The sequence below is a fragment of the Nannobrachium achirus genome (genome assembly GCF_963921795.1).
Source record: "Nannobrachium achirus genome assembly, chromosome: 10".
Taxonomy (NCBI): domain Eukaryota; kingdom Metazoa; phylum Chordata; class Actinopteri; order Myctophiformes; family Myctophidae; genus Nannobrachium; species Nannobrachium achirus.
Genome location: NC_137819.1, coordinates 11,645,225 through 11,671,837, shown reverse-complemented (window position 1 = coordinate 11,671,837; position 26,613 = coordinate 11,645,225). Strand labels below are relative to the sequence as shown.

Below are 26,613 nucleotides of genomic sequence, written 5' to 3'. Positions count from 1 at the left end.
TCCTATGATTGGCCGCTAGTTGCGCTGTTTTCTCCCCTGGCCGATCGCAAAAAGAACTGTTCTCCATTGGATCCCATTCATTTTCCACTTTTGTTTTCTAACCTTAATTAACACTTTCATACATACTTTATGGTTCCTATCGCTAGTTAAAAATTGCCTTTCAATCACGATGGTGTGCGTTTTGTGAAAATAAGGTCCTATTTATGTTAAAATTGATGATAAAGTTGCGGGGGGCGTGGCCAACTAAACGAATACCAGCCGGCTGTGTTCTTCTTCGTGTGCTGTATTTCGGGAGGCTCCGACCACATTCTCCCATGTGTCCTTGCGGTTGCACGTGACCGTTGGCAGCCAATAGCATCCTCTGGTGCCTTTACAATCTATGATGGCAACACCCATGCCAAGGACCCAAAATGTGTCATTTGCGCTGCATAGAAACCAATGGCTTCACTTTGTCCATATCTTTTATACAGTCTATGGTGTGGTGTTAGCGTACTTCCTGCAGGGGGCCTCAGGGGAGTCGTTGGGGGCCACACCGTGGGTATGTACAGTATGTAGTGTATGTAATGTGAGTGTAATGAGTACATACTTCCTGCGGGGGGCCTCGGGGGAGTCGTTGGGGGCCACACCGCGGGTATATATGTAGTGTGAGTGAAATGAGTACATACTTCCTGCGGGGGGCCTCAGGGGAGTCGTTGGGGGCCACACCGCGGGCCACCGAGGCCAGGAACTCCTGTCTCTTCTGCTGCACCAGGCGGGCATCACCAGGCGCTGATGATCTTGTGGCGCGGCGTCCGCAGGTACGGACGGTTGACCTTCTGGGCCAGGTCCTCCACCACCATCTCCAGGTCCGTCTGGACCAGGACACAACAAGGGGTTAAAGCCATTAAGACCTGTATGACGGGTGTGTTCTATCCCTAGAAATCCTGACAGTTTTCTGAAAAACCTGTGTCTCTATGATCAGTGGTGCTCAAACCTTTTAATGTCAAGAACTCCTAGTAGTCCGGGAGCCAAATGGTGATTTTTGGCTGAACGTGGAATCGGCTGATAAAGTTTTTTTCTCAACTGATTCTTGTAGCTTGGGGTCACCTCTTAAGGATTCAAGACGATGACCAGCGATGCCCGAGTCTGCGACATTCGGGGTCGCCACAGCGGCCAAATCAAGTTGGGCTCCCATCGACTTTAGTGATGAAAAGTGATGAGTCAGAGTTTTGTGGGTGCTGTGGTGACCCCGAAGGTCGCCGACTCGGGCGCCCTAGCTAAATCATTAGAGCATGCCCTGAGCTACATCTGTGCAAAATTTTGCACTTTTAGACTGATTAGCACGAGAAAAAAAACCCTAAGGCCTCCGACTAACATGAATACTCACCCATACGTGTATTGTTTTCTGAGGCCATTTCTAGCCCACGGAATGTTTTTTTGTGCAAAACAAATGCCTGCAATGGATTCAACATCATGACAAACCCCTAGTTAGACCCCTCAGATCCTCCTTAAATACCCAGAAAAAAAATATTTTTCTGGGTATTTTCCTCCTGGGTTGATTTCTTGTGTTTCAGGCATTAAGGGGTTAATAATAAAAAAATGCTCAATGGATATCACTGGTCATCATCTTGAATCCTTAAGAGGTGACCCCAAGCTACAAGAATCAGTTGAGAAAAAAACTTTATCAGCCGATTCCACGCCTCTAGCGTGCCCTTGGGGGAGGCGGGGGGGTAAATGGCGTCCAATTCATTCCCTTTGGAAGTCACATGTTTTATAGAAGAAAGCTGGCCTAGCAGTTTAAGAATCACTGCACTTCTATACTAATATGTACAAGTATAACTCAAGACAGATGGGTGTGCATGTACTGTTACTGTAGCGCAGGGTTCCCCAATTAGTTTTCCCCAAGGGCCGAATTATGTCTAGGGTACCAAGCCGAGGGCCACAACATTGCAGGGGGCGACTGTGGCGTTACCGGCTTCCCGCTACTCCAGCGACAGTTAAGATATCGTCGGTGTCGGAAGAACATCTTGTAGGCCTATGTCCAAAACCGTTCCTTTTGCATTCATCATTTTAAGAATGATTTAAACTAGTGAAAACAGACGATCTACAAGCACACAACGCCTCGCACCGCGAGGCGTTGTGTGCTTGTAGATCTGCTGTTTTCACTACTTTTGAGCGACAGCCTTGTATGAAAGCCTTTGCGAAAGAACATACACATTTGGAGATACGAGGATTCCACCCGACAACGACAATATACTAGTGTTGTTGCTGCTCTTATAGATGGGTGTGCATGTACTGTTACTGTAGCGCAGGGTTCCCCAATTAGTTTTCCCCAAGGGCCGAATTATGTCTAGGGTACCAAGCCGAGGGCCACAACATTGCAGGGGGCGACTGTGGCGTTCCCGGCTTCCCGCTACTCCAGCGACAGTTAAGATATCGTCGTTGTCGGAAGAAAATCTTGTAGGTATATGTCCAAAACCGTTCGTTTTGCATTTATCATTTTAAAAATGATTTAAACTAGTGAAAACAGCCGATCTACAAGCACACAACGACTCAAACCGCGAGGCGTTGTGTGCTTGTAGATCTGCTGTTTTCACTACGTTTGTGCGACAGCCTTGTATGAACGCCTTTGCGAAAGAACGTACACATTTGGAGATACGAGGATTCCACCCGACAACGACAATATACTAGTGTTGTTGCTGCTCTTATACAACCATTATTACTGGGTTTGTTGGGGGCCAGACAGTAACCCCCGCGGGCCGCAAATGGCCCGCGGGCCGCCAATTGGGGAACCCTGCTGTAGCGTACCGTACCTGCATGAGCTCAAAGATCTCCTTCATGTACCTGCATGAGTTCAAAGATCTCCTTCATGTACCTGCATGAGCTCAAAGATCTCCTTCATGTACCTGCATGAGCTCAAAGATCTCCTTCTGCGTGCTTCCCTGCTGCAGGAAGAAGCCGTACGGGTACGAGCACTTCAGCACGCGCCACGTCTTCAGCAGCTCACACACACCGTCCTCGATGAAGCGCGTGTCTGGAGGGGTGCCCTCTCCTGATGAAACACATGAATCACAATGCAGGCGTTTAGCGGACGCTCTTTCTCCAGAGTGACTTCCAAGAGAAGTGTCTCCAGAGAGCAGTAAGACACAGAGAGAGACAGGACATAGAGAGCAGTAAGACAAGACGTACGGCAGATGAACGCTCTACTCAGCTGCTCCATCTTCTCCTTGGCTGTTTTCAGCAGCTTCTGCTCCAGCTGCAGAGAGAGAGAGAGAGAGAGAGAGAGAGAGAGAGAGAACCACACAGTCATCATGAATCATCCACTGCTCTGTTGTAACTACTGTACCAACGGTAATGTAGTAAGTGCAGATTTAAGATGCGTTTGCAGCCTCTGTGGACTGTGTGCTTCATTAGCATGGCAAGCTGGCATACAAGAGGGTGCTGCTCACTAATGGAGTAGGCTATACCGACTAGGGCTGTCACGATTATGACATTTTACCCACCACATCCCCCGCTGTTTCTAGATCCCCTTTGGGGGTCTTAATTCATTCCCTGTAATTCTATTTGGTACATAACTTATCTAAAATGTTTATGCTTACAGGGAATGAATAGAGACAGAGTCCTGACGCCAAATTATATCTTCATACTGTATATCATGCTCAGTAAATGCTCAATCAAAATATATTCTAATTAATCCAAGAGTTGTCTGCCTGAATTGTGACAGGTCTAATACCCACCGCCGACGCTGCCTTGCAGCAACTCACGCGAGCAGCTAATGGGAAGAGAGGCGTTGGACCCGTCCTTCTGGCAGTGTGTCCGTCCGCGGGCAGAACAACAGTGGGTGGATTTGGGGCTCTTGGGATCTGCTACGCTACGGAGTGCTTTGACAGCGGCTGCCAACGCGGGAGTGGACTGGGAACTCCAATGCAGGGTTTCTTTCATTTTACAGGAGTTGGGCATTGCCATATTCTATGCGATTTCCTTTGGTGTGGACGTGAATGAACGGTTAAGATGTGTGTTACCTTGTAGCTGTGCTCGTGGTTCTTGAAGCGGCTGTAATAGTGCATGAAGCGGTCAAGCTCCTGGAAACTCTTGTGCTTCTTTTCAGCCTGAAACAAACACACAGACAAACTGATCAGAAGCCCCCACCTTTGCCGTGTTCAAAGCCTCCCTCAAAACCCACCTTTTCAGACTTGCTTTCCCTTCCTAACTTTTCTCCACTCGCCTTTCAGTTTTTATTTTTCTTCCCTGTGTGCCTGCTAATGTACACCTTAGATTTTATCCTTTTAATCTTTGTCCTAATAAAGTTGTTTTATTTTATTTTGTTTGTAAAGCGACTTTGAGTATCTTGAAAAGCGATATATAAGTTTGATGTATTATTATTATTATTATCAGAGGAATCTACCAACAGCCCACGCTACCCAGCCTCTCCCGGCAGCTTAACAGCGGTATGTCCATCCGCTGTCGGACTAGCAATGAATCCAGTTCCAGGGACCCGAGAACTACTGCACAGAGCTCTTTAAGACCCAGCAACAATACAAGACAAAGAACTTTTTTCCTCTGGTGATCCAGCCTAGGACATTAAAACCACAAACTGTTTGTTTGAGCGTTTCCACAACTTGGGATTAACAAAGACGTGGCAGAAAGGCCAGTTAACCCATTCATGCCTAGAATTATTTTATACTTTAACTATTGAAAAATAGCAGATAAACAAGTAAATCTGCTATTTTTGAAAGTCGTGAAAATGTGTGCAAATCTTTGAATACCGGTATATGTATTTTTCAAATTTACTGCAACAGTATGTGTGTCCTTGTACGCTTTGTGTGTGTGTGTGTGTGTGTGTGTGTGTGTGTGTGAGTGCGTGCGTGCGTGCGTGCGTGCGTGCGTGCGTGCGTGCGTGCGTGGCGTGGCGTGGCGTGGCGTGGCGTGCGTGCGTGCGTGGCGTGCGTGCGAGTGCGTACCTCTACGGTCATGTCCTTGCTCTGCTCCTCCAGGTGTTGGATGACCTCATAACGAGTACAGCGGTAATATCCTCCTGTAGACGAACTGTGCTTCTTCCACTCCTCCAGGCAGATCCAACAGAAGTCATACTTACACTGACAGAGAGACATAGAGACACACAGAGAGAGAGAGAGAGAGAGAGAGAGAGAGAGAGAGAGAGAGAGAGAGAGAGAGAGAGAGAAAGAGAGAGAGAGAGAGACATTAAGAAAGGTAGAGACTCTTGAGGTACTATCTATATAAGCCCCATTTCCACTGTAGGGCCAACCCAGAACTAAAACTTGAACTTTCCAGAACCAAGAACTTTCAAGAACCTGTGAAGTTCCAGGACCAAGTTCTGTCTGCTTAAGTTTCCATTACCACAAGTAACCGGGAAGGTCCCAAAAAAAGAGCAGCAGTGCTGCTGGCCCCTCCCATATGTTCCCAGAACAAAAGTTTAGTTCTACCTCAGGAGCAGGACCTAAAAAAGGTTCCAGGAACCTCGTCTGGAACCAGGCTGTAAGCAATGGAAACAAAACCACAACCAAAAAAAATAGGTTCAGGTTCCTGAAAGTTCTGGTTCCACCTTGCAGTGGAAAAGGGGCTAATTGCTCTACAATAACAACTCACTCCTCCAGTGACTTATAATAATAAAACCCTTGACCCTTTGCTTATTTTTTGAAAAGTTAATTTGCTATATGGATCTTTTAGTCCAACTCGCAGCGACAGGCAAGACTACACTTCTTCAAGCATTTTAATAGGGATTGGGAAACAAACAGGGGGAACCAAACAAAGCAACGCTGCTTCTTCTGCTTGTTTCCAGTTTAGGTCAAACCTAGACCAGATCACACGGCCCGTTGTAAACCAATAGCAGGCTTTCCTCCCAGGTGGAAAGACTGGTGACGTGAGGTTAGTAGTTGAAGGGCTTACGCCTTCAAAATAGTTCAACCGACGTCCAAAGTGTTTTTTTGGCCTTGTCAATCCAAATCAGGTTCAGGTTCAGGTTCAGGTTCAGGTTCAGTTTTATTAGTCAAATGCTTATCCATACACATACAGACATACAATGAAATGCTTGTGCCAGGAGCACTCTCAGCCTTATTACACACAAAAAACATCAACCCACAACAACAAGACAACAGCAAGTCACAAAAGACAACCCAAAGACAACAAAAACCATACAGTGTAACAGTGTACAGTTTAAAAACTGCGTACAGTGCACCTGACTACCTAGGACTCGCTTTCATCTCTTCGTTAAGCAACCTGATTGCTTGAGCATAAAAACTATTACTGAGACGGGTGGTGTGCGATGAGATGCTCTGGTAACGTTTTTTGGATGGGAGGAGATAGAACAGGGAATGGGCGGGATGACTGCTGTCCTTTAAGATGTTCTCTGTCTTTTTCTTACAGCGTGTGTTATAGATTGTGTGTAGCTGTGGTAATTCTGTGCCAATGATTTTGGCAGCTCTCTTCATCACTTCTCTTCTTTTAATAAAGTAAAAACATAATCAAGAATGGCCTAACATTGTTGTAGAGTAATGCAAACGTGTGCGCGCGTGTGTGTGTGTGTGTGTGTGTGTGTGTGTGTGTGTGTGTGTGTGTGTGTGTGTGTGTGTGTGTGTGTGTGCATGCTTGTGTGCGTGTGCGTGTGCGTGTACCTTGGCACACTGCATGTGGTTGCAGCCCTCGTTCTTCTGGATGGGTGACTTGCAGTTGGCACAGGGTTTAGAGTTGGTCAGCAGCCACAGACAGTTGGCAGCGTCCTCGTATGCCTCGCCCACACCCGCCACTGTGGCACACACACACACACACACACATGCAAACACGCGCACGCGCACACACACAGACACACACGCATACATCAATATCACTGCATGATGGTTGCACATGGCTGCGTCTTTTTGTTGCATTTTGGAAATCCAAAATCCGCAAAAACCTTTTTCAGGCCAAGGAGAGAGAGAGAGGAGAGAGAGAGAGCAAGGGACCCAGTGCTGTCAGTTACGAAGATCAGACAAAATTAATACGAAATGGAAATAAAAAACGGAAATAAATATGAAATATTTGCTTCAATATTCAGATGAAAAAACACAGAAGTGTACAAAGAAAGGCTGATTTAAAAAAAGATCCTCTGGTGATAAAGCCACCCTATATTTGCATACTGGGCACTGATTGGTCCCTCACAACATCATGGGGAATGAAATCCAATCACAACTGAGCGCTGCCAGACCAAATCTGCAATGGCAGATTAATCTGGTTTCCAGGCTCACATCTACTTACAGGTAATTAAATAAAAATCCAAATATAATTTAAAATAAACCTTATCAACTGCAATTCCACCAAGGGTATATTATAAGCCCACCTGTCCCTGTGGAAAGGCATACAAAATTACACAAAACTGCAGGAAATGTTCAATATGCTGACAAAACATTATGTTGAAGCAAAACCTATACAAGATAATGCCACTAGAGGGAGTAACAAACCATGAAATACCATGCTGGAGACTTGTTGCATTGTAGACCTGTGATATACTGTGATGATGCAACCAGTGTTCATTTAGACAGCAGGTTTAGATTAATATTTAGTTTGATGAAATTACATTTAGTTATGCTTAGTCATCTGAAATGTTTTTAGTTTTCGTCTAGTGTTAGTTGACTAAATCTACAGTTGATTTTGTCGTCAAAAATGTATTTTCGTCGGGCCTTGATGGCATCGTAATGGCTGTTTTTAAACTTGGTTGCATGCTGAAAATCTCTGAGCTTGTAGATCTGCTATATTCGGAGAGCAACCAAGCATAAAATAAATGACTTGTCTTTTAGTTCTATTGGATCTCTTCTCCACTTGTCCCTTCCTAACATTGTAGTCTAGTTTTTAGTCATCATAGGATGGATGGATAGCATACACTTTCCTGAGTGTATGCTTTTAGTTGATCTTTTGTACCAGTGAACTGTACTGTCATGAAACTGCCTTTTCTATGCAAACTTCTAATACATTCTTCAATCAATCAATCAATCAATCAATAGCTTAGTAATTATTTTGTTTTCATTTCATTCAGTGTAAAAAAGGTAGTCCACGGACATTTTCCATCATGGTTTTAGTCGACGAATCAATAAACACTGGATGCAATGATCACATTGTTTCATGACTAGTTTTTACTACTACTTGTGCATGTGTTGTAGTCTCATGTAGTGCATGTACCACTACCTTCTCCCCTACCTGGAGGGGACTTCATACAAGACATAACAACCAGAGTCTGACAGATGATGCTCTGAGGAGGGAAGCCTCTGTGCTGAAACATGTTAGCAGCCTGAAGTAGCACTACAAGAAGGCTATGTATCTATGATGTAGGACTATATGTGAGCATGACTGTCAGCGTGGCGTCAGACAGTGAACAACAACTAGGATTTAGAGCTTTTACTTCTTTATTGCACAGCTGCTCTAGTGCTCTTACATAACGTGTATGTTGTATTGCTCCTGGTGAACTTGTATCTGTTTAATGAATGACCTCTTTCAGGAAAGGATTCCAAATAAGCCTGATTGGCTTCTTCCTCTCCTTGCGCAGTATTTTGTATCCTCATTATGTATTGTTCAATGTTTTTTTATAATAATGTGCTGATAAACTAAACTAAACTAAAAACTAAGTGTCTGACAGTGAACCGTGAACAACAACTAGGACTCTATATGTCAGCGTGTCGTGTGACAGTGAACAGTGAACAACAACACGTACGTTCCTCAGGCTTCATCTCAGTGACTTTCTGCAGCCAGTTCCTCCATGTTTGGCAGTCACACGGCTCATGAGCTTCACCTAGGCACTCCCTGGAGAGAGAGAGAGAGACAGAGGGTACGTTCAGACAGTCAGAGGCAGATGCATTGACCCCCATCCACTCCCGTGTTAAGAGAATAACCCAGAAGAAGCGTTAAGTCTCGGACCGAAAACCTAAACACTAATCAATGGGACAGACCTAAACGCAGGAAGAACGTCACTTTGTTGACACTCAAGTGTGATGGTTCAAATGTAAGGGAGTAATGCTGCTATAGGCAGGGGCGTTATGCCGCTTTACGAGCCAGATATGTGGACACGCCCAGAGAGACAGAGAGAGAGACACAGAGAGACATAGAGAGACAGAGAGACATAGAGAGACAGAGAGAGAGAAAGACACAGAGGGAGAGACCCCCAGTGAGTCGTGGTCAGCTATTAGACGTTCATCTAAAACCGGGTTCTAACTGATCTTAACCCTCGTAGGATCCTCGTGTTTTAGTCACACCCAGGGCCTTCGGGTCACTTTGACCCGGCTCATATTAAACCATTCTAAAGTAGTTAGAAATCCCCAATAATCATATTAAACACAATTTGATTGTCATTACTAACTACTTTACTAACAATTCAATCAATATTTTTTATTATCCCCGCCAGGCCGGGTGGCCAAAGGTGAGGGATTATGTTTTCACTCCTCTGTCTGTGGACAGCTAATCTCAGGCAAGTTGGACCAATTAGTGTGAAACTACAGACACACACTCCCGGGAGGCCTAGGAAGAACCTCCTCCACAAATTCTTCACATTGGCCTGTTATAGCGCCACCATCAGGCCGTTGTGTGAACAGCTAATCTCAGGCACCACTTCAGCATCAAACTTGGCACGCATACGCCCAGGAGGCCTAGAAAGAAAATCCACTAGAAATCTTTCCCATCTGTCTTTTATAGCACCACCATGAGACTGATCTTTGCTAAATATCTTGTTGGTATTACCATATAGACTTTGTTCAAACCTCACACCAATTGGTACATATTATCCCTATCGTCATTTGATCAAGAACTATTATGCCAAATATTTCTTTTCCCATTCTGATTTGCACAAAGTGTTACAGGTGCTCGGGTGGCACAGTGTCCCTGCTACCACCACAGAGGTTGTGGATTTGAATCAATCGTGGGGCATCTATGCAAACACAATTGTGGAAAGGGAAGGGAAGCTGGGCGGAGAGGGTGATAATTGTCACTACATGTATTCCTACAGCCAGGCTGGGCGGCAGTTGGTTTTGGGAGGGAGGAGTAGGACTAAGGGTGAAGGCCCTACGTCCTCTCGTGGGGGCTCCTCACTGTCAGGTGATTCGGTAGGATACAACAGCAGTGACAACATAGGGGAGGAATCAATTGGCATAATGACTGGATTGGGGAGAAAAACAGGGTAAACCATAATTGGCTACTCAAAATAAAATAAAATAAAATAAAATAAAATAAAATAAATGCTACAAATCACGTCAGAATGCTGTGGAACTTGGAATTTGTAATGTGGCATAGGTATGAAGTTCCCATATGCCACTCCCGCAAAAATCGTAAGCATCTTTGGAATCATGGCCAATCTGAATAGAAAATGTGACATATACTGTAGGTCATGACATTGATCAAATGACCAAAGAAAATCGGTATTGTAAATATCCTCCAAAACTTGTTTTGCTCAATTCTGCCTCATGGTGGCGCTATAACAGGACGATTTGGAGTTGAATATCTTCCTAGGCCTCCCGTGGGAGTACATGTAAAGTTTCACGCTGACTGGTCCAGCGGTGACTGAGATTAGCTGTTCACAGACAGAAGCAACAAAAACATAATCCCTCACCTTTGGCCATCCCGGCCTGGCGGAGATAATATTGAATGAATTGTTATCAATGTAGTTTGTAATGGTGAGCAAATTATGTACTCGAAAATCCATATGTGCAATGTTTTCTCAGAAAGAAATGGCCTAAATATTAGCCATTTAGCATACACTTTCAATGGCCGGGTCAAAGTGACCCGAAGACCCTGGGTGTTATATGTTGATACAGGGGGGTGTTGCAAATGCATGACATGTACCATTTTCATATCACATGTTTAGTACAGTAAATAAGCCAAGCAGAAGAAGTTTCATGGAAAAAAACATATTTTAACATACTTTTTCTTGATGTTGAAAATTGAAAACCGGGTCAAAGTGACCCGAAGACCCTAAGCATCTAGATATAAATAGATGATATCGACATTGACATTACATTGTGACATGTTGTGAGCCTGTAGATCGTTTTGCCACAGTCCACAGCAGGGTAGTGTTAGTGTAGTGTAGTTTAGTATAGTTTAATGTAAGGTAGGGTATTACCAGCAGAACAGGTGTCCTTTGCCACAGTCCACAGAAGGGTAGTGTTAGTGTAGTATAGTATAGGGTAGGGTTAGGGAGTTAGGGAGTGTAGTGTTAGTGTAGTGTAGTGTAGTGTTAGTGTAGTGTAGTGTAGTAGTATAGTATAGGGTAGGGTATTACCAACAGAACAGGTGTCCTTTGCCACAGTCCACAGCAGGGGAGGGCAGCAGAGGGAAGGTGTGAGGGTCGTTGTCTCCTGGTCCCGGCCGGCTCAGCCTGATGGCCCGCTCACAACGCACCGCCGGACACCAGCGGATGGCCGGGTTGTTCTCCACAAACGCCTGGAAATGCACAAAACAAAGAGAGGTTACTGGTTAGATTTATATAGCGCTTTCATTAACCAAAGACGCTTTACACGGGGGTATGAGAAAACAACAAAGAAAAAGAACAACTTTATTACGGGGAAAAAACACTAAGAAAAGGCTAAGACCTCAAAATAAAAGCAATGTAGTTAGCTGGGGAAAGCCATCTCGAAGAGGTGGGTTTGGAGGACGGTTTTGAAGGTTTGGAGGGTGTGGAGGCATCTCTGAGATCCTGTATTTCAGGGGTTCCCAACCTTTCTGAAAGTTGACTGCTATTTATATTATAATTTAAACTGTATCACTACATCATGTTATATCATTGACTTACAAGGAGTTGTATCCACAAGGATAGGATGATTAAATAAGGTTAAGTGCGTATCAGAAATGACTTTGTACAGGGGGAAAAAAATAGTTAAACATGCAGTGTGACGCATTAATTTACCTGGGTTACACCTTATGATAGTTCTACTTGAATGTAGACATGAAATAATAATCCCGGTTTGTGTGTTTGTGTGTGTGTGTGTGTGTGTGTGTGTGTGTGTGTGTGTGTGTGTGTGTGTGTGTGTGTGTGTGTGTGTACCTTGATATCAAACTGCAGGTATCTCTGGTCCATCTCTCTGGACACCACGCTCTCTATGACCTGCACAGGGACCAGCTGGTAGCAGTCATAGGCTGGACAGAAGATGTTGTGAGCATCTCCCTCCTGGATCTTCACGTTCAGGAAGCTGGCACACATACACACACACGCACGCGCGCACACACGCACAGGCACACACACACACACACACACACACACACACACACTCACACTCACACATTTTATAATGTAGGCATTTAGCAGATGCCATAATCCAGAGTGACTTTACAGTAACCAAACGCATGCATCAAATGCAGAGACACAGTGTAGTGTAGGTGTAGTGTACCAGTGTATCCCAGGTAAACCCATAACCTAGCATCAGTCTGAACTATATAGCATCAAAATAATGATCTGTACAGTAAATTTAAGCTAGAGGATACCAGCTAAACTAGTAAGACGCCCTAAGGGTGAGAATGGGTGCACACAGTGTGCACAATATGGGCACGTGCCCGCATCTGCCTGGGTGACAGCAAACTGCTGGGTGAGCACTGGCGCTTTGGCATGGGATCAACTTTGACCAAAACAAATGCACAGACCTGGTTGGTTGTTTAAGTTGGACATAATGTGGCAAAACGTGGCCATATTTTCCCAAATATGGAGAGATGACTGTTGTCTGGACATATTAAGTCAGTCTCATGTGGTCTATGATGTCAGACATCTATGATGTCAGACATCTATGACGTCAGACATCTACAGTATGATGATAGAAGTCTATTTGGAAGTGTCTACTCTAGGCCATATGCTGTATGGAGCATGAGGTGTGACAGACAGACAGACGGACAGTAGCTGTACGTTTTCTTAGAAAATAGCGACCTACGGCTGCAACAATGAACATCTGTGTAAATAAAATGCTATGTGTAAAGTACATTTTAACCTTGTGGTCAACAAATGACCAGTATCTCTTACCCCTCCCAGCAGGCTCTGCAGAACTCGTGTCCACAGGACATGTCTACTGGGTCCTCAAACACTGAGATGGAACACAGACAGATCCCACACTGTAGGAGAACGCACACACACACACATGCACACACACACACACACACACACACACACACACACACACACACACACACACACACACACACACACACACACACACACACACACACACACACACAGCACAAGGTCAGACATTTAGTACTAAAAGCATGACACAAAAAAGTCCTTGGGACTTGTTTCTCTAGTGGTCCTATGTATTCAATTCATCAACATGGACATAAATAAACACGGAAATACCATGGCATCAACAAATATAAGACGCTATCAGCTATATTTGTGTCCATAACTTCTTTAAAAAAAATGTTTAACAAGCCGATCTACATCGACATATTGTGAGCTTGTAGATCGGCTATTTGAAGTATTTTAAAATGTTTTTCAAAATAGTAAAAAAAGAAGAAGTTTAGGGATAAGGGGCGAATACAGAGCTCTACAAAGGAGAAAAAGGGGAGAGAAATCTAAATGTCGGCAGTGAATGAACATGCTGGATTTGTGTAGGGTCGTGGGGTCGTTTGATAAATGATGGTAACCAAATGGACCCTTATACTGTAGATCTTTAACCCTTGAGAGTGTGAAATGAGTCCATTTGGTTTCATTTTACACAAGCAAAAGTAGTGTCTAACACCTGCATTACTTAAGTTACAGGAAGCCTACACAATTAGAGAATGTGGTACCGTACGGATCTCTCCTACAGCACCACATCAATACAGCATGGAACTGTGGACCGTACGGATCTCTCCTACAGCACCACATCAATACAGCATGGAACTGTGGACCGTACGGATCTCTCCTACAGCACCACATCAATACAGCATGGAACTGTGGACCGTACGGATCTCTCCTACAGCACCACATCAATACAGCATGGAACTGTGGACCGTACGGATCTCTCCTACAGCACCACATCAATACAGCATGGAACTGTGGACCGTACGGATCTCTCCTACAGCACCACATCAATACAGCATGGAACTGTGGACCGTACGGATCTCTCCTACAGCACCACATCAATACAGCATGGAACTGTGGACCGTACGGATCTCTCCTACAGCACCACATCAATACAGCATGGAACTGTGGACCAAATCTTACCCAACGATAACAAAATAGTCTTTGTTTTGGGGTCTGAGAGGTTAAATGTCATCAAATGGTGGTTCTGTGGCTCAAATGCAGAATAAATAATGGACCTCGATACAGTATGAAAACAGTTGAAAATCACTGGGTTAGCGCATTAAAGGAGTAGTTCACCCTCAAAATGACTTTTTGTCTATTGATTACTCACGCCATGGAGACTAGAGTTCAATAATATTTTTAGGTTTTTGTCGCATTCATAAGACAATATTTTGATTACAATAAATGTAACCCCATTGATTCCGGATGGGGACCCAAATGCTGAATAGGGGTAAATTGAATGCGACAAAAACCTAAAAATATTATTGAACTCAAGTCTCCATGGTGTGAGTAATCAATAGAAAAAAAGTAATGTTGGGGGTGAACTACTCCTTTAACAATTTTGCTGCCATTTTAAACATAGCTGTAGTAAGCAGCTGCCAAATTGTCCTTACCTTTTAACGTGGGCATGCGCACGCATCGTGCACAACCTGTGCGCGACTCATCTAGTAGACGTGTAGACTCGGTGACAAGCTTTCGAATAAAAAAAACCCCATTGAAAAAGACATATCCGTTGCCACGCTGTATCCCTGCTTATCCGCCAGTGTTTACATGAAAAAACATTGAAAAAAGCCAACTCTGCGCTATGGTAACGCGTGGACACGTTTGCGCACAAAACGCACGATATGTGCGGGGATCATAATCCAGGCGTGTAGAGACTGGATCAAAGTTTCCAAACGCAAAAATCTGGGGGTGCGGGGGGTCCGGGGCGAGGGCAGGGTGTCCCAGGCGTTGTACCCGCTGGGCGGGGGGGTGGGCATGGTCACGCCGCTGTGCTGGCAGCAGCCCTCCGCGTCCGACATCCAGGCTTCTAGCAGCTTCTCCCTGTCCCAGTCTGACACACGCACACACACCCAGTTATATTACTAAATCAACATTTTAGTTTACTTTTTAAAAATGTTATCCTATGATTTTGTAACCCATTTTTCATCCAGTGCCAATTTCCTAAGCTGTAATCCTGGGCTCTGCTATCCCTCTGCCAACCTGGGGATTTCCCCGGTTTGGACGTAGTGCGTGGAAGGGACGCAACACGTTATTCCAACCAGTTCCTTTCCCCTCCATCAGGGACAAGGATTACTGCATGTTTTTTGTGAGGGTATGGACACGGGGAGAACATGCAAACTCCACACAGAAAGGCCCAGCACCAGCACGAACATTAGTATAAACACAAACTGCACTCCATACAGTACATGGCCTACTTGTGCGCCAGCAGAGCGTACCATGAGGTGTGCCCTGCTGGCCTCATTGCATGTTAATGAAGAAATTACCAGGAATGCTCTTGTCATGTCGTATAATGTGATTTGTATTGCATGCTGTCATGTTGCTTAGAATGGCTTTATTTTGAAAGACAGAAGTACCAATATAGATGAAAGGCCCTCTTAATTGAGTGAAGGTCACTGTGACTAGCAAAGGCAGGTGTGTGAGTTTTGTTGATTGCACTAGTCAGGAATCAGCTGTGTAGGCTCACAAACAGCATTCGTGTCAGAAGCAGCACAGAGAGTGCATCTCTTCTCCTCTGTGTCCAGTTTGATGCTTTCCATCTTATCTTCTACATATCCTCACCAGGAGGCAATGCCGTGAGTTATAATTCATGTGGAGTGTGGACACTATAATTTCATGTTGCATTTATAATTCATGTATGCATAATTAAGAGAATAAGTTAATGATACAAAAAGGTAATTCATGGTTATTTGGTATTAAAATGATTGCATTAAAAATATTGTATTTCCAAGCTACTGTAAAGCAATCCGGACAACATTTGATGTTGTATTTTTGTGTATTGTTTATTTTCAGTTTTTACTCCATGACCTGTACATTTGATGAAGAATGCCAAGTAAAAGGACACATCTTACTTCACGATTCTGTCGTTCTTTCTATGGGAAATTGGAGTTTAGCTCGCTGTTGAGCTGAAGTTAGAGAACACTTTAGTAGGAACAGCACAGTAAAAAGGCATACTTCAACTGGTGTTGTGCTTGGAGGAAGATGGCATCAAAGGACAGCGACGCAACTTCATTTAAAAGCGGAAAAAGTGGGAAGAGCTCACGGACATCATGCTCATCAGCCACCGCAGCTACTCGTGCCCGAGGAAGAGCAGAGGCTGCCAAAGTAAGGGCAGAATATGCTGCCCGAGAAGCTCAACTCAAAATGGAAAAGGCTGCTATGGAAGCTGATATGCACCAGCAAAAAGCTGCTATGGAGGCAGAAAAGGCTGCTATGGAATCAAAGTTAAAATATGCTACAGCTAAACTCGAAACTGAAATGGAAGTGCTCACTTTCAAGCGTGAAGCAGACGCAGCTGTTGCAGAAGCAATAGTTTTGGAGACGGCCGAAGTCTTCCAAGACTTTCAAGTTTTGGATGCTATCTCAGAAGAAGATAAAATGGAGCGGACAAGTGAGTTTGTACATTTTCAACAAATATTGAACTCTGCTGGCGATCAGCAAACCCCACATGTCGCCTCTCCATCGCAAGACTGTGTTGACGACAACAATCCGACACAGCCAAGCACACCTGTAGTTTCTCCACCGATGCCACAGCACAGCAGCATCTCAGCAAGGGATGGCTCACCTCAACGTGCTAAACCGGTCAGCAAAAAAGTGTCAGTCAAACACCAAATCATGGATACAAGCACACCACGTCCTGTTAAAAAGGAATACAAGTCTCATAAAGGAGATCATGATGATCAAGGACATTCAAGCAGGGATTACTCCAAGTTGAATACTTCAGCTCTACCGTACACCCCCCAAGGTACGCCGTACACCCCCCAAAGTACACCAGCAACTAGCGCCAATGCTTCTACCACTGAAACACTTGTAACCCTCCTGGCTCGGCGAGACTTGGTGAGCTCCAGCCTATATCAGTTCGATGACAGACCTGAAAACTACCGCGCTTGGTACTCATCCTTCACCACCGCTACCAGAGGGTTAGGCCTCACAGCAACAGAGGAATTGGATTTAATGACAAGATGGCTTGGTAAGGAATCCAGCGAACATGTCAAGCGCATGCGCTCCGTGCATGTAAATAATCCAGCAGCAGCTCTTCAGAAGGCATGGGAAAGACTCCGTGAAACGTATGCAGCTCCCGAAATATTAGAAAACGCTTTATTCAAGCGTCTGGATGACTTCCCACGAGTGGTGGCAAAAGACCACAAAAAGCTACAGGACCTTGGAGATCTGCTCATGGAGCTCCAGGGTGCAAAGGAGGACGGCTACCTCAGGGGGCTGTCTTATTTGGACACTCCACGGGGCATTAACCCCATTGTCGAGAAGCTACCTTACGGGCTCCAAGAAAAATGGATGTCCACCGGCCACAAATGGAAGATGGACAATGGCGGCTGTTACCCACCATTCGAGTACTTTGTTCGGTTTGTCTCCAACGAAGCGCGAAGCCGTAACGACCCAAGCTTTCTTCTTTCCAGCAGCAGTACTGCAACTCTAAAAACAGACAGACCTACCTTCAAAGGTCAAGGCTCCAGCTATCCAATCACGGTTCACAAGACGGATGTCTCCCCAGCAGAACCTGATGCAGACAACCTTGTGAAAAGCGACGACGATCCACGTAAAACATGCCCAATTCACAACCTTCCTCACCCGCTGAGGAAGTGCAGGACATTCAGAAACAAACCACTCTCGGACAGGAAGGCCTTTCTCAAGGAGAAAGGAATATGTTTCAAATGTGTATGCTCGACCTCTCACCTGGCAAAGGACTGCAAAAATGCAGTAAAGTGTGAGGAGTGCCACAGCAGCTTTCATGAAACAGCCATGCATCCTGAGCCTGCATCACAAACACCCAGGGCCTCTTCACCCTCAGCAGAGAATGGCGGGGAGGAGGAAGAAGACCACGCCAGCGAAGACGTCGTCAGCTCCAGCTGTACAGAGGTATGCGATCTGGGCCAAGTAGGTCGATCGTGCTCTAAGATCTGCTTAGCAAAGCTATATCCAGAAGGCTCAAGGGACGAAGCTATCAACGCATACGTGATATTAGACGACCAGAGCAACCGCTCGTTAGCAAAATCTGCTTTCTTTGATCGGTTTAACGTAAAGGCTGAACCATCTTCATACAACCTGAAAACGTGTTCCGGAGTGGTTCAGAAATCAGGCAGAAAAGCTGAAGGGTTTCGGATCGAGTCGATGGATGGCAGCTTCGGCATTCCGCTGCCCCCACTTCTCGAATGCAATGACATTGTCGACAACAGGTCTGAAATCCCAACACCAAGTGCAGCCCTGCACCACCCACACTTAAGGAAAATAGCGGAATACATCCCAGAGCTCGACCCGCAAGCAGAGATCTTACTGTTGCTTGGCAGAGATATCACACTGCTACACCAAGTGAGGCAACAGGTCACCGGGCCGTATGATGTCTTCGGGCCGTACGGTACCCCCTTCGCCCAAAGCCTTGACTTGGGCTGGGTGCTGGTAGGAGACGTATGTTTGGACAAAACTGACAAGCCAACGGTCACATCATTCAAGACGGATGTGCAAGAAACAGGTTGCCCATTAATCCTCCAACCACGCACAAGTGTCATGCACGTTAAAGAAAAAACCTGCCATGGCGTCACAGGACAGTTCCCTCAGGTCCAGCAAGAAGGCTGTACTCTCAACCCCTCAAGGAGACTTCTCAGAGAAGGATGTCTACATGAAAACAGCGGAAGCATGTTCAGGCCCTAGCCGACAGCCTTTGGTAACGGGAATACCTACCAACACCGCAATGCAGTCAAAGGTGGACAGAGTCCAAAAGAAACCTTCAACATGGAGATCTTGTCCTGCCAAAGGACAATCAAGCTGTTCAGAACAACAGACTGATGACAGTGATAATCGCAACCTTCCCTGGGAAAAGGGAAAAGTAGTGCAATGTGGAAATGAAGACTATGGACCAAGGTTGTGCAAAGACTTTAAGTAGACTAGTCTTGGACTCATATTCAGAACCCGCTCATGTAAAATTAAGATGGTGACCTCATAAAGGTCAGGCGGGGAGTGTCATGTCGTATAATGTGATTTGTATTGCATGCTGTCATGTTGCTTAGAATGGCTTTATTTTGAAAGACAGAAGTACCAATATAGATGAAAGGCCCTCTTAATTGAGTGAAGGTCACTGTGACTAGCAAAGGCAGGTGTGTGAGTTTTGTTGATTGCACTAGTCAGGAATCAGCTGTGTAGGCTCACAAACAGCATTCGTGTCAGAAGCAGCACAGAGAGTGCATCTCTTCTCCTCTGTGTCCAGTTTGATGCTTTCCATCTTATCTTCTACATATCCTCACCAGGAGGCAATGCCGTGAGTTATAATTCATGTGGAGTGTGGACACTATAATTTCATGTTGCATTTATAATTCATGTATGCATAATTAAGAGAATAAGTTAATGTTAAAAAAAGGTAATTCATGGTTATTTGGTATTAAAATGATTGCATTAAAAATATTGTATTTCCAAGCTACTGTAAAGCAATCCGGACAACATTTGATGTTGTATTTTTGTGTATTGTTTATTTTCAGTTTTTACTCCATGACCTGTACAATTGATGAAGAATGCCAAGTAAAAGGACACATCTTACTTCACGATTCTGTCGTTCTTTCTATGGGAAATTGGAGTTTAGCTCGCTGTTGAGCTGAAGTTAGAGAACACTTTAGTAGGAACAGCACAGCTCTTATCCACCTCTTTCCGCGGGAGTTTACTGGAGATTCTAAAACGGCTAGTTCCATTCCTTGATTCTGATTGGCTGGTTGCCATGGTATACCTGAGACTGTAACCCATACCTTGAATCAGTTTATATCAAAGCCAGGTGCGTTATTTCTTTCCACTGTGCCGTGAGGCTGAACTAAAGAAGCGAGCGCTTGATTTCCTCTCAAATCCTGCCGTGCGGGTGCTTCTAAGCACCGCCCGCATGCATAGGACAGTGACTGAATGGCTCCGGGCGGGGCTTGTAAAGGCAACAAGCGCCCTCTATTCTCCAGGCACCACTCGGCTGTTTAGCTTAGGTTGCTATGCTAGCGTTTTGATGTGATGTTCACCCACATAGCAGCTAAATCTGGATGAAAATAAACATGTCTATGGATTGAATATGGTTCTTAACTTCTTAACATGAGACTGATCTAACATAAGTGTTGTTTCCCTATTTTTTTGGGCAAAAAGAATGACGTGACTTTGTAAACACTGGCTTCCGTAAGTCCCTTTCCTATATGTGGCTGGTAAACGCAAGGAAATGTCTCTTCCTGGTGGCGGAGAAGTGTACTTCTTTCTTTAAATGATGCAATGCTATGATTTTCATGTTACAATATTGTGACCGTTTTAGAAAAGCAATAAGCCACGCGAGGCTTGTGGTTACCGGGGGAGTATACACCGGCTGAGAGGGTCGGAAACACTCGGCTGCGCCTCGTGTTTCCCAACGCCTCTCAGCCGGTGTATACTGCCCCGGTAACCACTCGCCTCTTGTGGCTTATTGCTTTATTATTTGGACCTGTTTGGACCACACTTCCGGTTTAACAGCAGACATACAAGCTCACGTCGCGTCGCAGATGCAACCCGTTGTGAGCTTGTAAATCACACTCGGCTGCGGCACCGGAAGCTCGGTACAGCGTCTGCGCAATGCACTATGGGGCGGTGGAAACCCGTGGATATACTGTATACCAAACTCTGCTGACATCACCAGTGGCATACATACATTCATACATTCCCGGCAAATTCAGGGCTACGGTCTTCAAAAAAGGGAGACACCGACATACAGTACATACCCAGCCCATTACAGTACTTGCACGCTCTGCTTACGCAAGTAACAAGAACTGCCCTCTGTTGATGTGCCAACTTGCGTCTTGTGCACAGGTAGGCCATGCATAGGCTACTTGTGTACCATACATAGCACCAGACATTGTAAATGTCTGATCCTAACTCTAACCCTGACTAGAATCTTATTCTAATTGTCACACGCATGCACACGCGCACGCACACACACACAGACACACCGTGCGCTCGCAGCAGGGCCTCTGCGGTGAACAGGGGGGCTTGCAGCATGTCTGCTGTCTCCACGATCAGCATGTCCTTCAGCCTGCGAAGGTCCTGCAGCTTTAGACCCTCATATGGCTGAGAGAGAGACATAGAGACACAGAGAGAGAGAGAGAGAGAGAGAGAGAGAGACATAGAGAGACACAGAGAGAGAGAGAGAGAGAGAGAGAGAGAGAGAGACAGAGACAGAGAGAGACAGAGAGAGAGAGAGAGAGAGAGAGAGAGAGAGAGAGAGAGACACACACAGACAGAGAGCGAGCGAGATAGAGAGAGACAGACAGAGAGAGAAGGAAAACATATTATTGCGAGCAGTGGTGGAAAAAAGTCTTCAAATGATCTTGTAGATCAGCTATTTTCAAATGGAGGAAATGTACTGGGCTGAAGTGGTCAACGTATGTTTTCTAATAATGTACTAGTTGTTATTTACAAGTAACCAGTAACTATTCAATTCAAATAGCTTTATTGTCATGAGTGTAACAATTACAATATTGCCAAAGCATCACGTGCAGTGGAAAAAAAGTAATAAGAATAACAAAACAAACAACAACAAACAATCGAACATACACATAAAATACAATATGCAAATGCTGTCATAATGATTCAAATGTGAATAATTGAGCTGTGTGTGTGTCAAAATATAGTCCATTGTCAAGATAGTCAAATGAGTGTTGTTTGCTTACGTGTCCCTCAGTGTGTGACATGCGGTCACATATTGTGCAGCTAAATGTGCTGCAGGTCCCTCTCCTAGTAGAATGTGTTGTTTGTCATTGTCATCTAGAACTGTGAAGTTTGGAATTAACAGTTCAAATGTCTTAAAGTATTCTGCTCTTATGTTATTATATCTGTCACATTTTAATAGAAACTGCGTCTCATTCTCGACCACAGCGGTGGTAAAGTGACCACACACTCTTTGTTCTGGAGGCAGATAGGACTTTAAAGTTTTCAAAAAAGTGCAATATTTGCCTCTGAGATGTAGTGGAGTAGAAGTAAAAGTTTACTGAAAATTGGCAATACACCAGTAAAGGAAAAGCATCTTAACTCATTCCCCGCCTCCCCCGATAGTCCCGAGAAATTTTAAATGTCGTTCCCCGCCAGGCCCGATAGTCCCGAGAATTTGCTTTTATATAATGTAATGTTTAATTAGACTCTTAATTAGCCCGTGACAAAGTTTGGGGTTTCTCACTTAAAGGGAACCAAAGATATCACTCATCAAAGTAAGTGTGTTTGAAAACAAGAGTGTAATAATGTATAAATCTCAATAAAAATGAATAAAACTCTCAATAAACCACAGTGAATGCATTTAGAGTGGCAGCCTGCAGCCCGCAGAGTGAAATCAGCGACACACTGGGCACACGCATGTAGAGGGATGTGGGGCAGGGATGTGCAGAGAATATTTAGAGAGGCAGGGGCTGACATTTCTAAAGGGGCCTTTTGGTGGACAATTCTATTGAATGCAGCCCTCAGGGGCAGGGGCTCAAGCCCCCTTTGATGTCTATGTGTGTACATGCCTGGTGCAAGGGCTCGCAGAAGCGAAACGGAGCAGCTGGATCTGAGACCATGCACAAATCAAACAAAATCCAGTAAAATGTTCACTTGGAAAGCCATAACCTGCCACATGGGCCAACAGAACACACACCTTCATAACCCCCAAAGTCTCCACGACAAAATATTATGTCCCAGGCCCAGTCAGACAACAAGATCAGAGCAGGAGCGTCACAACTCACAAGGGAAAAGTGGGACTGAGTCTGAGTTACTAGGGCCCAAGGTGGAAGGGGCTTCATTATTTTATACTTTTGCTATTGAAAAATAGCAGATCTACAAGCTTGTAGCGCGACACTCGGTGCCATGCTGTGAGCTTGTATATATCTATTTTTGAAATCACCCAAGAAAATTCATGGGGGGCCCGCAGTGAATCCTTGTACCCAGGGCCCATCATTTGGTCCGACACCCAGTTGGAACAGATCCTCAGCCCACTACAAACACACATATATAAAGCCTGGTGAGGCGAGGTTACAAACAACACAATCACCTACTGGACAAGATGCAGCGCCGTTGGCCGGTCCAGTCGAGCACCAACCGATCTTCAAGCCCTGCTACGGGAGTGGAGAGGAGAAAATATCCCCCCTCCCCCGGCGGACTCCTCAAGTCAGGCAACCATTGAAGAAAAGCAACGCGTCGCGTCCATATAACTTCCATCGGTATGTAACAAAACTGCTGAAAATAGCAGATATGCAAGCACACAACGCCTTGCATCCAAGCGTGACCATGGAGGCTGATGAGGAGTATTATATTCCAGTTCTCACAAGAAGGTTGCGTCCAAACTACCAGCGGTGTAACAAAAGAAAAGTAGGCCTAGTGAAAATAGCAGATCTACAACACGTCGCGACCGAGTGGAATCCAACAGGAAGAAACTCAAACACGGCGATCGTCATTGTCAGTAAGTTTACTGTTGTGGTTTACATCCTAACCTAAACTATACTGTTGTTGTTCTGCAGCAGCAGCGTGCGTCCTCCCTATGGCGTGCACGCGCAATCGCGCATGTGCTCGTGTTTGAGGCGCGCCGCGCAACAACTGCTTGGAGTGCTTGCAGCTTGAAGGAGGGCGTGGGTGTCTGTGTGATCGCTGCAGTCTGTTCCGTTCTAAAGCCCGCCTACTGTATCCGGTTATGTAACATTCACATGCACGCAAGAAACGTCTCCGCATCCGGTACAGACCCAGGCCGGATCACCAACAAGCAGAGTAACTTTATTGCTATCAGTTCTCTAGTTGTCGGGTGGAAACCTTGTATGTCCAAAACCGTTCGTTTTGTATTTATCATCTATAAAATGTACTAAACTAGTGAAAACAGCAGATCTACAAGCACACAACGCCGGCGTTGTGTGCTTGTAGATCGGCTGTTTTCACTAGTTTAGTACATTTTATAGATGATAAATACAAAACGAACGGTTTTGGACATACAAGGTTTCCACCCAACAACGACATATAGAGAACTGATAGCAATGAAGTTACTCTGCTATTTTGTGCGACAGTCTTGTATGATGAAGCAGGCTAGGGCTTTGCTTTGGCATGAGAAAACATAGGCTACGTTTACATCGCCAAAGCAAGTGCCACAAATAAATAAAAAAGTTGAATATGGGGAACATATTTACAGTTATACACATAGGCCTTATATAAAGTTATGTGTGTGTGTGTGTGTGTGTGTGTGTGTGTGTGTGTGTGTGTGTGTGTGTGTGTGTGTGTGTGTGTGTGTGTGTGTGTGTGTGTGTGTGTGTGTGTGTGTGCGTGCGTGCGTGCGTGCGTGCGTGCGTGCGTGCGTGTGTGATCTGTGCAAAATAAAACACTTGAATGCTGAATAAAAGGTAAAAAGCTTATTTCTATTTGTGTGAAGTCAGTAAGACGCCCTAAGGGCAAGAGGTGACCTATTACAGCCCTATTACACTATTCCAGTTATTGCCCTATTACACAATTACACTTATTACACTAGTACACTTATCTGATAAGTGCCTGACGCCATAAATACAAATATCAACAGAGTTATTCGCTCGAAAAGCCATCAATCACAAAAAGGTGAATAACTCCTGTTATTTCAAATATAGCTGGATTTTGGTCAAAAATGGCTATTTTGAGATGGCTACAACTATAGAAAAAAAAGCTTTTTATTCAATTTCTTTATTTTTTGATGAGACTAGAGCTTGTCTTCTTTCATGTCAGGTACGGTATAACATTGTTGAAAAAACACAGAATTTAGGAAAAATGTCAATATAAAAAAAATATATCAATTTTTTCATTAAACAAAATGGCAGGGGAGCCATACAGTCAATGTTAAAATGGCGGCCAATGTGTTAAAATGTAATTTAAATACAGTACGTGCGTAAATTATTTAGCTACTTTACACCACTGATTGAGAGAGGGTAGGTCGGCCAAGGCGCAGCACAACAGAAGGAATGGAACAATGCCAGCGCAATCTCAGAAACCATCGACAGTCAGGGACAGTGTTTACCATTTACCGGTAGTCAGTCTGGAAGCCAGGCAACAAGGGACAGTGTTTACCATTTAGTCAGTCTGGAAGCCAGGCAACAAGGGACAGTGTTTACCATTTAGTCAGTCTGGAAGCCAGGCAACAAGGGACAGTGTTTTTACCATTTAGTCAGTCTGTCTGGAAGGCAACAAGGGGTTGTGGGCTTCCGTTGCAGCCAGAGGATATCCAGGCCAGGACTTCCTGAGCCGCGCCTCACGCAGGTCATTGTTTAGCAGTGAGTTTAGCAACTTGAGACGCAACCATTAAGTAGAGAGATGACCCATGTGACTGTGTTGTCCCACCAGTATCATAGTATAGTTCTTATTTAGTTTTCCTCAGTAAAAAAGAGTGGTCGACGGACATTTTTTGTGGTTACACACATTATCATTGCAATGTGTACAAAACTATGGACACAAAAAGTTTGAAAAGCACTGGCTTACGTACTGTACTGTTATTGGATAAGTATATACTGTATATCAACAATAAGTGGCGGCCATAGCAGCAATAGAGTGGTCAGTGAGGCCGCCTGGGCAGCCAGAGCTCCTGGATGTCCCTGGTACGATTCCAGGCCAGCAATGTGTCAATGTGTCCCTGAGCAAGACTCTTAACCCTGAGCACCCCCGAGCCATGTAGAATTGCTGCTCACTGCTCCTAGTAGTTATAGGATGGCACCTACAGTATGTGCAAGGAGTGGGTTCTATTCTAAGGTGATGCTGCTGCCGCCGTTCACTTGCGCTTTATTTTGAAGAGCCTCGGAAGCTTCGTGCGTGTGCACGTGAGTGTCCACTGACGATTGAGGAAGATAATCCATTTGTTTACAAACGCTCGCGAAACTAAAATCCAAACCGGGGCCGACCATCGCGGTAAAGTGTCGCCGTGAAAACAATCAGATCTCTGCTTCCCTGGCGTTCTTTGCATCTCATTCGTAGATAAAGCCCTTTTTATGTTTCAGCCTAGAATGGAAGGTGTATGTAGGAAGGAACTGCGATGCGAGGCGTTGTGTGCTTGTAGATCTGCTGTTTTAACTAGTTTAGTACATTTTATAGATGATAAATACAAAACGAACGGTTTTGAACATACAAGGTTTCCACCCGACAACGACGATATGCTATAAATTTAAGGTGCTGGGAGTGAAAATTATAATTTAGGGGTGCCTCGGATTAAAAAAGATATTTATGGGGTGCCCTGAGACCAAAAGGTTTGGGAACCCCTGATCTAAGCTATGGAGCCACTGGAGCTCTAGCCTGTATGTGCAGAGACAAGGATGAATGTCCTGCCTTTTATGTCCTCCTTGTTTGTTCATGCTTTGTTTATTTGGTGTTTTTTGTTTTCTTCTTTTTTTGCTTATATGAATTATGAATGACCCCATATGAGTGTCTTGAATAAAGTT

The 26,613-nt window shown here is 44.7% G+C and overlaps 1 pseudogene across 1 annotated transcript in view; it reads right to left on the bottom strand.

Moving 5' to 3' along the window:
* The window catches only part of LOC308292813 (ankyrin repeat and IBR domain-containing protein 1-like), a 55,164-nt pseudogene that overhangs the window by 9,950 nt on the left and 18,601 nt on the right, over positions 1–26,613 (bottom strand). Inside the window, exons 2-13 of the transcript in view lie at positions 21,166–21,283; positions 14,830–15,050; positions 12,956–13,044; positions 11,993–12,137; positions 11,231–11,391; positions 8,678–8,766; positions 6,612–6,742; positions 4,941–5,075; positions 4,002–4,088; positions 3,169–3,235; positions 2,886–3,031; positions 666–851 (exon numbers count right to left, since the gene is read on the bottom strand). The product of the transcript in view is annotated as an ankyrin repeat and IBR domain-containing protein 1-like (transcript). The remainder of the gene's footprint in view (positions 1–665; positions 852–2,885; positions 3,032–3,168; positions 3,236–4,001; positions 4,089–4,940; positions 5,076–6,611; positions 6,743–8,677; positions 8,767–11,230; positions 11,392–11,992; positions 12,138–12,955; positions 13,045–14,829; positions 15,051–21,165; positions 21,284–26,613) is intronic.